The sequence below is a fragment of the Eulemur rufifrons genome, chromosome 17 (assembly GCF_041146395.1).
Source record: "Eulemur rufifrons isolate Redbay chromosome 17, OSU_ERuf_1, whole genome shotgun sequence".
Taxonomy (NCBI): domain Eukaryota; kingdom Metazoa; phylum Chordata; class Mammalia; order Primates; family Lemuridae; genus Eulemur; species Eulemur rufifrons.
In genome coordinates, this window is record NC_090999.1 from 76,692,065 (window position 1) to 76,707,362 (window position 15,298).

At 38.6% G+C, this 15,298-nt stretch overlaps 1 protein-coding gene across 2 annotated transcripts in view; it reads right to left on the bottom strand.

The window, feature by feature from the left end:
- Nucleotides 1–8,586, bottom strand: part of PJA2 (praja ring finger ubiquitin ligase 2) — a 64,801-nt gene extending 56,215 nt beyond the window's left edge. The window contains exons 1-2 of one of the 2 annotated variants that reach the window (XM_069492189.1): nucleotides 8,449–8,549; nucleotides 5,819–5,902 (exon numbers count right to left, since the gene is read on the bottom strand). The gene's annotated coding sequence lies outside the window, so the exon portion shown is untranslated. Of the gene's footprint in view, nucleotides 1–5,818; nucleotides 5,903–8,448 lie in introns of both variants that reach the window. The other variant, XM_069492188.1, reaches the window with a different exon arrangement.
- Nucleotides 8,587–15,298: the final 6,712 nt, after the last annotated feature.

Sequence of the window (15,298 nt, forward strand, 5' to 3'; positions counted from 1 at the left end):
TAACAAATGAAGAATGCATTCTGTGGGTTCATCAAAAGACTAGCCAAGGAAAGCATAAGTGAGTTTCAAGATAGGTAAGAAGAAATTACTGAAACTTAGTTACAAAGTGTTTTTTAAAAAGTGAAAAGAAACACATACACACACACACTCACACAACCCCCCTCCCCCACATCCTTCCCCCCAGAACAGAGCCTCCAAGAGTTCTGGGACTGTATTAAATAAACTACCACATGTGTAATTGGAATCTTACAGAAAGAGAGAGCAAATGGGGCAGAAAAAATACTAGAACAGAAAATACTGAGAAATTTCCAAATAATTTTAAAAATCAAATCATAAATCCAAAAAGCTCAGTGATCCCCATCAAAAACAGGATAAATACAAAACACACAAAAATGTACACACACCCAGCACATAACATACTGAACCTGCTATAAAAACACAATTATAAACAAAACACCTTTGATGCCTGATAGTAGAAAACAAGGAACAAAGTTAAGAATCACAGCCAGTGATTCTCATCAGACACTGTGTAAGTCAAAGACATTAAATGGCAAGAAAAACACTGTGAACAAATAATTGTATATTCAGCAAAATCTTTCAAAGGAAAAACTGAGACAAGATATTTCTGAGACAATCTAAGGGATGTGGTTACCAGTAGACCTGAACTATGAGAAATGTGAAAGGAAGTTCCTCAGGCAAAAGGAATATGCACTGGAAAAGTGGCTAGTACAACAAAGGAAATAAATTTTAATTTAATTTTATCAACTACTTTAATTTCACATTTACATAGCTACACTGGCTAATGGCTACCACACTAGACAGCACAAGACTAACATAAACATCACAAGGCATTTTGGCCTTACAGCATATGAAAAAAGGAAATAATAGCACAAAAGATAGTAAAGAGAAATTGGAAATACACTGTTGTAGAGCTCTAACACTATATAAAAAAGTGGTATAATATTGCTTGAATATAGTCTGTTTTAAAAGATATATAACACAAATCATAGAGAAACCATTACTTTTTTTTGAGAAATAAAGTAAGTACTGAGCCAATGATGAGGATAAAATGGACCCAAAAATAGGGAACAGAGAGCAGATAAGTTAAACAGAAGACAACTTCTAAGAGTGTAGATTTCTAACATCAATAATTACATTAAACATAAACAGTCTAAACACCTCAATTAAAAGACAGATTTTTCAGGAATAATTTAAAAAGTGGGTTGTCTGGAGCAAAACCACTGTAAATAAAAAGGCATAGGTTAAAATGGTGAAAAAGGATATATCATGAAAATACTAATCAAAAAAGGCTGGAGAGGCTAATTAGTATTAGGTAAAATAGATTTCAGAATGGAGACTACTATCAGAGATACAGAGGGACATTAAATACTGATAAAGGGGTCAATTCATCAAAAAGACATAACAATACTAAACATATACACACCTGACAAGAGGTTCAAAATATGCAGAACAAAAACTGAAAGAACAAAAAGGAGAAATAGATAAATCCACCATTGTACTTAGTGGCTTCAACTCTTCTCTAGATGATCAATAAAACAAGTGAACAAAAACTCAGTAAGGAAATAAAAGGCCTAACAAGCACTCTCAATCAACTTGACCTAATTGATATTTATAGAATACTCCACACAAAACAAAAGAATACACATTATTTTGAAGTGTACATGGAACATTTATCAAAATTGACCATGTTCTGGGACATCAAACAGCAAAGGCTTTAGAAGAAATTATATAAAGTATGTTATTTGTCTATAACAAAATAAACATAAGAATCAATTACAAAATGAGATATGTAAAATCACCAAATATCTGGATATTAAATAAACTTCTAAATAACCCATGGTTCAAAGTGGAAGTCTCATAAGAACTTAGAAAATATCAACATACGCAATTTGTGTGAGCAAATAAAGCAGTGCTTGCATAGAAAAGAAGAAAGGTCTCAAATCAATGACTTAAGCTTACCCTTAAGTAATGAACATAGAGGAATCTAAACCCAAAGTATACACAAAGAAATAGTAAAGAAAGGAAATCAATAAAATTGAAAACATAAAAAAAAAAAGATGAGCAATGAAATAAAAAGTTGACTGTTTGAAAACGTTAATAGAACTATAAGCCTGGAACCAAACTAATAAAAAAAGAGAGGGCACATTGCCAATATCAGGATGAAGAAAAAGACATCATTACAGATGCTACAAACATTAAAAGGATGATTAAGAAACAACTTTATGACAGAGAAAAGATGAAATAGACAAATTTCTTGAAAGACAAAAACTACTAAAGCTCATATAGTGAGTGAAGGTGACTCATAGAGTGAAAGACTGAAAGCTTTCAAGAAAAAATAGATAACTCTAATATTTCTGTATCTGTTAAAGTAATTGAATTTATCCTTTAAAACTTTCCAACAAAGAAAACTCTAGGCCCAGAAGAGTTTACTTGCAAACTCTAATAAACATTTACAAAACAAATACTACTAATCCTAATCAAAATTTTTTAGAAAATGTAAGAAGAATCACTTCCTGATATAGTTTGGATGTCTGTCCCCTCCAAATCTCATGTTGAAATGTGATACCTGATGTTAGTGGTGGGGCCTAGTGGAGGGTGTCTGGGTCATGGGGCAGATCCCTCATGAAAGGCTTGGTGTCCTCCTGCAATAATGAGTGAGTTCTTGTTCATCAGTTCATGTGAGAGCTGGTTGTTTAAAAGAGTTTGGCACCTACCCATCCACCCCTCTTGCTCCTTTTGCGTGTCACTTTCCATCTCCCCTTCACCTTCCACCATGAATGAAAGCTTCCTGAGGCCCTCACCAGAAGCAGATGCTGGTGTCATGCTTCTCGTACAGCCTGCAGAACTGTGAGATGAATGAACCTCTCTTTATAATTACCCAGCCTCAGGTAATCCTTTATAACAACTAAGACACTTCCCAACTCTATTAGGCCAACATTACCCTGATACAAAGAATTACATGCAAAAGCATCCTTCATGGATACAGATACAAAAAAAAAAAAAAAAAATCCTCAACAAAATATTAGCAAATATAATCTACTCATTTATGAAAATTATAATATATCATCACTAAGTGAGGGTTAACCAGACAATGCAAAGTGATTCAACATTTGAAAATAAATTAATGTAAGCTGTCATAATAGACTAATAGATAAACCATACAATCATCTCAATCAATACAGGAAAAACATTTGAACAAACTCAGTGTCCATTAATGACAAAAGCTCTCAGCAACCTAAGAATAGAATGGGAATGTCCTTAAAACGACAAAAGGCCACTGCTTTAGTCCATCAGGGCTGCTACAACAAACTACCATAGACTGAGTGGCTTATAAACAACAGAAATTTATTTTTCACAGTTCTGGAGCCTGAAAAGTCCAAAATCACGGTACCAGTAGATTCTGTATCTGTTGAGGAGCGACTTCCTGGTTCATAAACTGCAGTCTTTTCAGTGTATCCTCACTTGCAGAAAGGCGAGGGAGCTCTGTGGCTCCCAACTCTATGAGGCTTCTTTTATAAGAGCACAAATTTACTCATGAGGGCTCTGCCCTCATGACCCAATCACTTCCCAAAGAAAGACCTTCCCTCCAAATACCTTTACAATCAGGATTAGGGTTTCAACATTTGAATTTTGGCAGGGACACAAACATTCAGGCTATAGCAACACTCCATCATACTTAATAATGAAAGACTGAAAGCTTTCCTCTTAAGATCAGGAACAAGACAAGGATATTCGCTTTCACCACTCCTATACAATATCATATTAGAGGTCTTAGCAAGTGCAGTAAGAAAAAAAGGGGGGTTATATACAAATTGAAAAAGAATAAAACTGTTCTACATTCATAAATAACATGATTGTCCACATAGGAAAATTACAGAGAATCTACAAAAAAAGTTACTAGAATAAGTGAATTTAGCAAGGTTATGGGATTTAAGGTCAATATGCAAGAATCAATTGTATTTCTCCATACTAGCAGTGAACAAATGGAAACTGAAATTTAAGAAAATTATCATGTACAAAAGTATCAAAAATTATGAAATACTTGAGTATAAATCTAACAAAATGAACAAGAACATCTGTATGCTGAAATTACAAAATGCTAAAAAAGAAATGAAAGATGATCTAAATAAATGGAGATAACCTGTGTTCATGAATTGGAAGATTCAATACTAAGATGTCAATTCTTTGCAACTAGATATATGAATTCAACACAATCCAAATTAAAATCTCCTCAGGAATTTTTATAGAAACCAAAAAGCTGCCTCTAAAAGTTTTATGATAAAGCAAAGGATCTAGAATAGCCAAAATGACTTTGAAAAAGAATAAATTCAAGGATTCACATTACTTAAGACTTATTAAAAAGTAAAAATAACCATGACAATGTATCACTGGCAAAATTACAGGCATAAAGATCAAGGGGATAGTCCAGAAACAGATTCATATATATGGTCAACTGATTTTCAAGTTAATTCATTGAGGAAAAGAAAATGCTCTCAATAAATGATGCTGGAAGAACTACATATTCATTTGAAAAGAAAATGAACCTTGACCCATCCCACACACCATACAGAAAAACTAACTCAAAATGGGTAAGACACCTTGACATAAAAGCCAAAACTATAAAACTTGTAAAAGAACATGAGAGAAAATCTGCACAACTTTGCATTGGACAGAGTTCTCAGAACACAGAAATAAATCATAAGAAAAAACTGATAAACTAAATCTAATCAAAATTAAAAGCTCCTCTTTTACAGTTAGGAAAATAAAAACTTCAGAGTGTAGTGTGTTTGTATTTATGTATCTGCATGTCAAATGAGTTGTATAAAGAATGTATCAAAAAAATGCTTACAACTCACTAAGACCCCAATTTTTAAAAATGGGCAAAAGATCTGAAGAGATACTTCACAAAGGAAGACATATAAAAATGCTTACAACTCACTAAGACCCCAATTTTTAAAAATGGGCAAAAGATCTGAACAGATACTTCACAAAGGAAGACATATACATGAGCACATTCTCAGCATCATTAGTCAGCAAGTAAATGCAAATTAAAATCAGTGTGATATTATTACATACCCACTAAAAGCACTAAAATTAAAAAGACTGAAATAACCAAGTGTTGATAAGAATGTGGAGCATTGGAACTATCATACACCACTGGTGGATATGTAAAATGGACAACCACTTTGGAAAACTGTTTGGCAGTTTCTTATACAGTTAAACATTCACTTACCATACACCCAATAAATTCCTTTCTCAGTATTTACAAAGAGAAATAAAAACATATTCACACAAAAAATCAGAATGAATGACTGTTCGTGGCAGCTTTGTTAATGACAGTCCCAAACTGGAAACAATCCAAATACCCATAAATAGGAGAACTGGTCAACAAATTGTGGTAGATCAAGACCATGGACTATAACTCAGCAATAAAAAAAGATAGAAAAATTAAATATACAAAAACATGGATGATCCTCAAAAACATCCTACAGAGAGAAAAAGACAGATGCAAAAGGGTATATAATACAAAATTCCACTTATATGAAATTCTAGAGCAAATGAAAACAATTTGTATTGAGAAAAAGAGGAGTGGCTTCCTGGGACTGAGGGTGAAAGTATAATTGACTATAAAAGGGCAGAAAGAACTTTTAGGGGAGATGAAAATGTTCTATATCTTCATTATGGTATGAAAATATTCCACTCTTGATTGCAGCTATGGTGACACGGGTATAAACACTTGTCAAAACAAAATAAACTGTACATTTTAAATAAGTATATTTTATTGTTCCTAAGTTACCTTCAACAAAGTTGATTTTTTAAGAGGGTGCTCTCTCAGGAAAATATTATCCAGGGAATATTGGTGATGCCCATATATAACTACCTAAAAATATGTAAAGAAAAAAGAAAAAAACTAAGAAAACTCAATACCTATTTATGGCTTTTAAAAATGTCAACAATGAAAAGAACAATAAAGTTTATTGGCTATTTACCAGAAAGCTTCAATGAACATCCTAATCACTGCTAAAGCATTCGAAGCATTCCTCTTAAAGTTTGAAACAACACCAAGTTTTTAGCTATCAGTGCTATTATTCAACATTATATAGGATGTATAATCACAAAAGTAATGAGAAAAACATGTAAGTTATAAAAATTGAAAAGAAAACCACAAAACTGAATATTTCCGGACAATTATTAACTCAATAAAATTATTTGATACACAGCAGAGACAATTCAAAAGCTTTCCTATAACCACAAGAAAAAAAAGAGAAAAATGTTACTGAAAGTTTCCATCCACCACAGCAATCAAACCATAAAATAGCTAGGCATACTGAGATGAAATGCCATACATATGAAAAAACAAACTACAAAACTTTCCCTAGGAATATAAAATAAGATGTGAATAAAATGTAGAGACCACATTTCTAAGGTGACAGATTCAACAGTATAAAGGTCAGTTCTCTCCAAATTAATCCAAAATTTCAATATAACCTCATTCAAAATAGCTAAGGCGTTTTTATTTAAATCACAAGTTGAGTCTAAAGTTCACCTAGAAGAAATGCTTAACAAATAGTCAATAATATTTTCAAAGAAAAGTAACGAGAAAGGAGAAATCGTTATCAAAATTTAAAATACACATACCCTTTAAATGAGCAATTCCATTTCTAGGAATCCATGCTCCAGAAATTAATCACACATAGATAGAGGAAGCTCACTGAATTGTTAACAGTGGTTGAGAGACTCTTGGGATGCAGGTAGGACTAGGAAGGGAGGTGGGAGTTGCAGTTTTTACCTTACATACTTCCATACTATTTACATCCTTAAAATCAAGGTTGAATTGAATTTTGTAATGAAACATCAGTCAATAAGTTAGAAAACCGGCTTCATCGTAAAGCATTATTTCTGATAGCAAAAGGAAACTGTAATTCATTTATCTTTCAATAAGGGAGTAATTATAGCCCATTTGAACTGATGAAATGCCACTTATCCTTTAAAAAGTCTTAGGGAGACCTATGTGTAACAAGGAAAGATGTCCAAGATACATAATTAAGTGAAAAAGCAAATGATATACAAATGTGTTTGGTATAGTATCCTTCAAAAAGAAAAAAACTTTGCGTGAATGTGTGTTTAAAAGTGCATGTGTAAAAGCATCTTGAAAGATGAACACTAAATTGTTAACTCTAGACACTGGAGTGGGACTGGAGGATAAAAAGAAATATTCTCATTTTACTGAATAGTCCTTTATTTGTAATTGTTGACGTCTACATCAAGCTTGCACGTCTATAATTAATTTAAAAAATTAAGCGGTTATTTCATATGGAAATGACATGAATTTCAGAAGACAATTACAACACTAATAGTTTTAAACATTTATTTTTGTTATCTTCAGGTTCATTTCTTCAAATGATCTGTAGTCTTCTGCAAAGGTGACTGCCATTTTAAAGAATGTGACCAAATATTTCATATAAAAACAACAGAATATATTAAGCCTTTAAAAAAAAAAAACCGTAAACTCCACAGAGCCAGCAGACTCAAAGCAGTGTCTATGCGGATGTAAAAATTTGTTAACGCCGGAGTGGGAACACTCTCAGATTATTCTTCCTCCCTGCAAAAAAAGACTATTTATCACCTCCTCTTTTCTTCAACTTAGTCTGAGCAGCTTTAAACTCACCATTTTGAATGTGCGCAAAATGATTAACAGGCACTAATCTTAGGGAGGCCAAATTAAAGGTGCATCCGCCTGAGGCGTGCGCTGAGGTGACTGACGTCGCTAACCGGGAGAAGCAATGATGGAATGGAGCTAACGTCAGGAGAACGACTGCCATGGTTTGTACAAGGTGTCTGCGTGCCCGAGCCTCAGTGACAATCGGGAAAAATGCAAATACACCCAGGAGACTGACGGCAACGGAAGGCTTTTCGGGGGAGGAGGGCTGCAGGCCTGTGGCGTAGGATGGATAAGCTCTATGCGGGGTGACTGGAAATGGGCAGAGAAGGCGGGTGTAAGGTGTTGGTGAGGGGGACACTCTTTTACAGTCGCGAGTGTGGGGAGAAAGGCAGCGGGGTCCTTGGCCAAGCCACCAAGGACAGCTGAAGAGGCAGCAGGAAAAAGCGGCAGGCGGAGACCCCCATACCAGTCGATGTCAACTGTCTGGGAGGCAGCGGGCGCGGAGGCCCCGGACACGAGCGCGGCCCCAGGTCGGGGCTGGACAGGGCCCAGGAGGCGAAGAAGGCCTCTCACAGCAATCAACCCCACCCACCATGGCCGGCGCAGCGGGCCAGGGACAGGCCCCGCTCCTTCTTGAGGAGAGAGACTAAGAAACTGAGGAGCTGAACGCAGCAATTTCCTCGCCCCGACCCCCACACTACCGACATCAGAACAAGCCTGACTTTCAAAAACCAAAAAAAAGAACCCCCCAAAAAAACCCTCACCGAAATGTGCAGCGGCTCCGGAGCGAGAATAGCGCTCGAACCTCCACCCTCCACCACCGCCTTCTTCTCCGCCTCCGACTCCTCCCCCGCCGAACGCGCAGCGGCAGGCTGCGGCGGCGGTGGCAGCGCCGGCGGCGGCGGCGGAAGCAGAGGCGGCGGCGGCGGCGCGTCCCGCCCCTTGCGCCGCGGTGGAGGTGATGGAGCCGCGCACGCCAGCCCCGCCCCAAGCCCCGCCCCCGAGACGGCGCCGGCCAATAGGCTTACGAGCCCTCCGCGGGTGGGGGAAACGCACACACCCAATCGGAACCTGAGGAGTGGGCTCACGTCAATGGTTGGGACGTGGCAGAAAAAGGGAAACATAGTTAGACTGAATCTACGCCCAGCTACCCCATCGCCCTCAGGGGGCCTTCAGCGATTGGCCGAAGAGCGGAAAGACGAAGCCCGACTCTGCTGCCCGCCCCCGCCCCGTCGGACCCACCTTCTTTCCTTGCAGCACTGCGACGTTTGGGGAGGGGGCGGGGTACGGCGTACGAGCCGAAACTGCGCGGCCTTTTGTGGTTTGGGCTGGCAGAAAAGGGCGGGGTCTCAGGGAAAGGGAGAGGGATGCGGAGAACTACGGGAAGGACTGGCGCAGTTGGCCTTTTTCAGAATTCCAACAGCAACAACCAAAATGGAGGCATTAAAGTCGATCCTCATTCGACTGGAAGCCTGACTAACGAGGTTAAGATCTCCGGGCATAAAGTTCAATCAATTGCAGTTCAGATAACAACAGAAGAAAGGGATAACAGAAGGAGGAAGGACATGTTTGTTTGCCCACCCTGACTCTACGCACTGCGTCGTGCTTTCTACCCTCCCACTGAGGGAGGGTAGACACTGGCCCCCTCATTTCTGATTCTACTGAGGCGGGGGCGGGCTGTAGGGGAGTTCTGCCTTTCCTCTTCATAGTCTGGGGCTGACCAGAGCCTTCCAGTTTGCAGCTGGAGGCTGATAGGTTGTCATGCAGGAAAGTAACAGCTCCCGTCACATGCAACCAAAATAAATTCAACAGCTGTAGTTCCCAGACACCTTGCTTAATTTAAACCCGGGTGACAGTTTAGTTAATTATGTCAGTGATGCAGAATTGTTTTTCGTTCCGCACATGTCCTCTTTTTTCATCCTGAAACATGTCCGCTTCCCTGATGACAGTCCCTCTCTGCTATCCCCTCCACATTGCCTAGTGCCCAGGATATATTTATTGCGTCCCCCCCCATGAATTAAGAGCCGCACTTTTTGTGCTGTCCCCTGACAACTGCAAAATCTCCTGCTAGTAAACTGAAACTAATTTTTTCCCACTGTTGATGGAAACAAATTATCCGAAATTTACTGTAGAAACTTAGGTTATGAGAATTTGCCAGACATTTTGTGAAACCACGTCTAATTCCCTGTAGAACATGTCTTACCAAGAAACCATTCCCCCGTTTGATATTACTCTGCCTTTACACATGTTGCTGTAACAGTTGCGACTTTTCATCCATCCCAAGTTCCTCCCTCTTTGAAAAAGAATTCTAATTCTAATTAATTTCCTTGATTTCCCAATTGGACACATTAACCTGTTTTGGGGGGGGTCCAATTTCTATCTTTTTATACCATATCCGTATATACTACTCACAGTATAATTTTTTTCTTTAAATATTTTTTTCTTCAATATCTTTCAGAAGGAGACTTCATAAAAGTACTGTAAGTGGAAAAATAACATCATTCTATCCCAAGTTGAAAGTGACTGTAAGAAAAGTGAGCATAAAGCAATGTTTTTAAATTCTGGCTAGAAACTGTTGCCCACTGAATGGTCTGAGCCTTAGAGCCCACTCTCTTTGTTACCAAGAAGTAGGCACATATTAAAGACACAGCAGTCTAATAATATTTTTATCACGATGTAATTAAAGGATAGAAAAAGAGGATCAAAGTAGCAATCACTTTCTCACTACGTGAGTCATTGTTTTTAATCCTGCATGCATGTCCCAACTACAGTAATCCAAGGCATCACAAGTGATCAGTGTTACTCTCTTAGAAACACTGGTGTGGGGGCTTAAAGCCCGTACTCTAGAATCAAAGAGATAGATTCTCACAGGGCTTCTGCACTTACAGCTGTGTGCCTCTGGTCAATCAACTTACCTCTCTGACCTCAATTTCCAATTTAAATATGGGAAAGTAATAATACCTATTCATGAGTTGTATAGATTAAATAAACTAATAAATGTAAAGCATATTATGCCTAGAATGAAGTACTAAATACATATTGGCTTATGTATTGTATTATTATGTATATATATATATAAATAAAAATTATTAGCTTATATATATTATTATTGTTTATTCCCAGAGCTAGGAAACACTCCCTAAGGCAATGGGTTTGTCTGGTCAGCAGTCTGAAATGTCAGTTCTTCCTGTGCTCTTGACCGAAGAATGACCAGACACACTGAAAGCAAGGTAACCACAAAAGGTTTATTGAGGAAAGAAAGAAAGGGTTATAGAGCAAGAGCAAGATATAGTCAACAGAGCAAGAGCAAGATACATTTGCTACAGATGACTAATGGACCGCTTATCATAAGGCCTTGGTCATGGCCTGGGTTCTTGTTTTATAGTGTCTGGACTGGAGCCTCCTCCTGGTTCAGACATCAGCATGGAACCACTTGGGGAGTTTTATGACCTGAGTCTTATTGTGCATGCGGATCTCTCATGAGCCTCTCTAAACCCCACGGGGGCGGGACAGTGAACCACAATGTAGATTTAAGCTAATAACATTATAATTAGCCTTAGGTTGTCCTAGGTCACCTTCCAGACCCCATTGTACCTGTGCTGCTTGGCCCACGGACTAGAGAATCCTCTGCACGCTTTTGCAGTTGGCGCAATAAGTTCTGATTGGCAGATTTGTAGGGTGTTCCTTCCTCCCCCAGATATAGCAATTGCTTGGGGTGCCTGGCTTTGTTCCCAGGAGGGGCCAAGTTTCCTGGCTGTCTGCCTAACAAGTTGAAGGTACCACATAGTATAATTCAATGGTTCCTAAAGAGTAATTCCTAGACCAACAGCATGGACACCTGGGAACTTTTTAAAAATGTAAATTCTCAGGTTCAACCTTGTCAACTTAAAATTACAAGATCTATACATTTGTAAAAGAGAGCTTTATTTCTTATAAAGGGTTGCAGTCTTCAGGCTGGCCACCCTGCAGGCTGTGAAATGTGGCCTCCCCAGAAACCAAAAGCAGGCACTTTGAAGGAGAAAGAGTGAGATAGGGATTTATGCTGAACAGGTTGGCTAAGTATACATATTCAACAGGTTATAGGGGGAGCCAAGAATATTCATGTAGTGAGGGCATGCACATGCATAGCAAGCAAACATACATGTTACATACGTCCCATGTTCATTTTGGGGTGGAGACTTAATATTTAAATGCTGTAAAATTAGGCTCTATTCATCAAAAGGTGGAATGGAGGACACAGACGGCCAGAACCAGTCCATGGTCAGGGTCTCTTATCAGGAAGGAATGTGGTCAGTTGTGCCAAAACCAAAAAAAAGGGAGAGAAGTTCAGCTGCAGTGTCAGGCAGTTGGTTGAAATCGGTGGTGGAGCAAGTCTTTCAAAAGGGCTGATTTCTGTTTAACTCATAGGGAAGAAAGTCTAATGGCAGTTAGTGAGGCAGTGGTGGTGTGTCCAATTTCCCATCCCATTTTGGCTGGGAACTCAGTTTTCAAGGTTTCTCTGGGGTCACCTTGGCCAAGAGGAGGTCCATTCAGTTGGCTGGGGGACTTAAGATTATGTTTTTATTTCTCAACCTGAGACCTGAATCAGAAACTCTAGGGGTGGTGCCTATTTTAACAAGCCATCCAGGTAATCCTGATGTACATAAAATTTACCAACCACTAATATAAATAAAAGGAAGATTAGTCAAGGAATAAGAGGATCTGTGTTCCAATCACAGTCATAGAGTGATGTCAGCAAAAATGGAAGTGTAAAGACCTCTGAAATTTTTTCTGTATAAAGCAATGAGAACATTGGCTAAATTGTCAGAACCAACTTTTCTAGAACTCCGGAATTTAGCCAAAGGCTTGCAGCAATCCAGGGAGCATTAATTCAAGCAAAAATAGCTGAATCTCTAAGAGCAGCAAGTTTAGTGGCATTTTGACTTGCTCTATTCAAATAGGTTCTTTCTACCTCCACATAGCTTTGAAAGCCAATAGCCCACAATTGTGAAACAAGCAGGCTATTAGCCAGTGGGGAGGCAGAATGGGGTTGGAGCACCTGCAAAGCCCAATTCTCAGACAACTGTCATTATTTGACATATCTGGTAGTTTCCTAGAAGATCTCACAAGACTATATCTGGTAGTTCCCTAGAAGATCTCACAAGACTATCTTTATTTGATTTCATTCAAGGCTCACCATATGTAAAATGTCTTTTTCCCAGGGGGCATTTGTCAAAAGCAATTAGAGGCAATTGATTAACTTTGTGCATCAGCACAGGAGAGACCCAAGAAAGCCCTAAGAATTCACTTAGGCTGACCTTGAGGCTTTGCATACGCAGGAAGGCTGAGGGAGAGTTGTAAACTGCTTGGTTTAGTGTTGAAGCCATACTTCAATACATACACACAGACCCTCGGCAAAGACTGGGAGAAGTATTGGTTCCAGGCATTTAAGGAAATCTCTGTCTAATCATTTGTTTAACACTAAGCTAACCTAGTAGTGCCTATGGCCACACAGGATGAAGAATACCGACATAGATAAGTAGTTCAGAAAAGTGTCTAAACAAACAACAGTAACAACAACAGCAGTAGCAAAACAACAGCAAAAAAAAAAAAAAAAAAATGAAGAGGAGAAAGAATCTGATTTCCAAAGTTGCAACATTGTATGTTTTAATTGTCTGGTTCTCAACAAAACCAAAAGTAGATTATTTAAAAAGATCAAAAAATTTGATGAGCTTTTATAGACTGAACAAGAAAAAAAAGAGAAAAGATTCAAATTAGTACAATCAGGAATGTAAGAGTGGACATTGAGGCCGGGCGCGGTGGCTCACGCCTGTAATCCTAGCACTCTGGGAGGCCGAGGTGGGCGGATCCTTTGAGCTCAGGAGTTCAAGACCAGCCTGAGCAAGAGCGAGACCCCATCTCTACTAAAAAAATAGAAAGAAATTATATGGACAGCTAAAAATATATATAGAAAAAATTAGCCGGGCATGGTGGCACATGCCTGTAGTCCCAGCTACTCGGGAGGCTGAGACAGGAGGATCCCTTGAGCTCAGAAGTTTGAGGTTGCTGTGAGCTAGGCTGACGCCACGGCACTCACTCTAGCCTGGGCAACAGAGTGAGACTCTGTCTCAAAAAAAAAAGAGTGGACATTACTGCTGACTTTATGGAAATAAAGTTATAAGGAAATACTGAAAACATTTGTATGGCTAACAGGACAGGGCTCCCCAACCTATGTTGAGTTGTATAGTTATTTCATTATATATTACAATGTAATAATAATAGAAATGAAGTGCACAATAAATGTAATGTTCTGGAATCATCCCAAAACCATCTCCCCCCGACCCCGGTCCATGAAAAAATTTTCTTCCATGAAAATGGTCCCTGGTGCCAAAAAGGTTGGGGACTATTGGGGCTAGAAAACCTAGATAAACTGACAAATTTCTAGAAAAATACAAACTACCAAAACTAGCTCAAGAAGAATAGAAAAATCAAATCCTAGCCTTTTCATTTATGAACTGAATGACTTTTGGGTTATTTACTTTTCTAAAGCCTTAGTTTCCTGAGCTAGAAAACAGAGATAGTAATATAATAGAATACCTATGTCATAGCATTTAAATGAGGTGATAAATATAGAGAGGCTTTATTAGTTATATGTTAGCCACTATAATAAACAAAACCCTCAAGTCTTAGTAGCACAACACAAGGTTATTTATTAAAAGCCCATTCAGCAGTATGGTTGGGATGCTCTGCTGCACATTCAGGAACCTGAACTCTATTTTTAATACATGGCTTTCATTATCAGTCTGAGCATTGACATCCGGCCAATAGAACGGAGGAAGCATGGAGAAGTTTGAAGGATTTCTAAAGTTTTTATTGACCTAGCATGAAGGTGGCCTACTCACTGTCATTTATAATCATGATCTTCCAGCAAATCACCTTGGACCTGTAGAGGCTTAGTTTTAGGCTACGTTGGGGCTAGTCTATTTCAGTTTTGTCTTTATTCCTAAGATATAACCCTTATTCCTACCATGTGGTCCTGACGTGTCACCTTTGTGGGTCTCAACCGAAAACCTGGGATATTTACCAAGGTCCTTCTTTCTTGACAGCACTTATATTCCTATCTCTGTCTCCCAAGTCATATGACTGCTGAAATCTCTGATCAGCTCTTTATATAGTCTCAGTTGCTGTTTTCTGCTGGGTTTCTTGGACTTTTGCTTTTTGCAGGAATCATTTAGGAGTCAGCAAATAAGTTGAGGGAAATATGTATAAAGGTTTTGAATTTCCTTCTTTGCAGTTCTCTCCTCTTGGGAATATTTCCTCTTGAGGTGAGCCATTTTGGCAACTTTGCACTCTCAGCTCTGTCTCCTCTGTGTACTAAGGGTCCTTGGTGTATGCCACTTTCTGCTTGAACTCTTCCTTGGCACTATTTGGTAAATGCTCTTGGGGAAAAAGTCAGTATGAATCTGATGTTCACCTCATGTGTTTCCCTTTTCTCAGTGATCATAGGCTCTCAAGTCTTACTTGCATTGCTAACTCTTTATGCCTTCAAACATTTGTTTTATATATTTTCCTAGTTTTTATAATTGCAGGGGGATGGTTAGTCTGATAGAAGCTAATCAGTAGTGGTTGAAACCA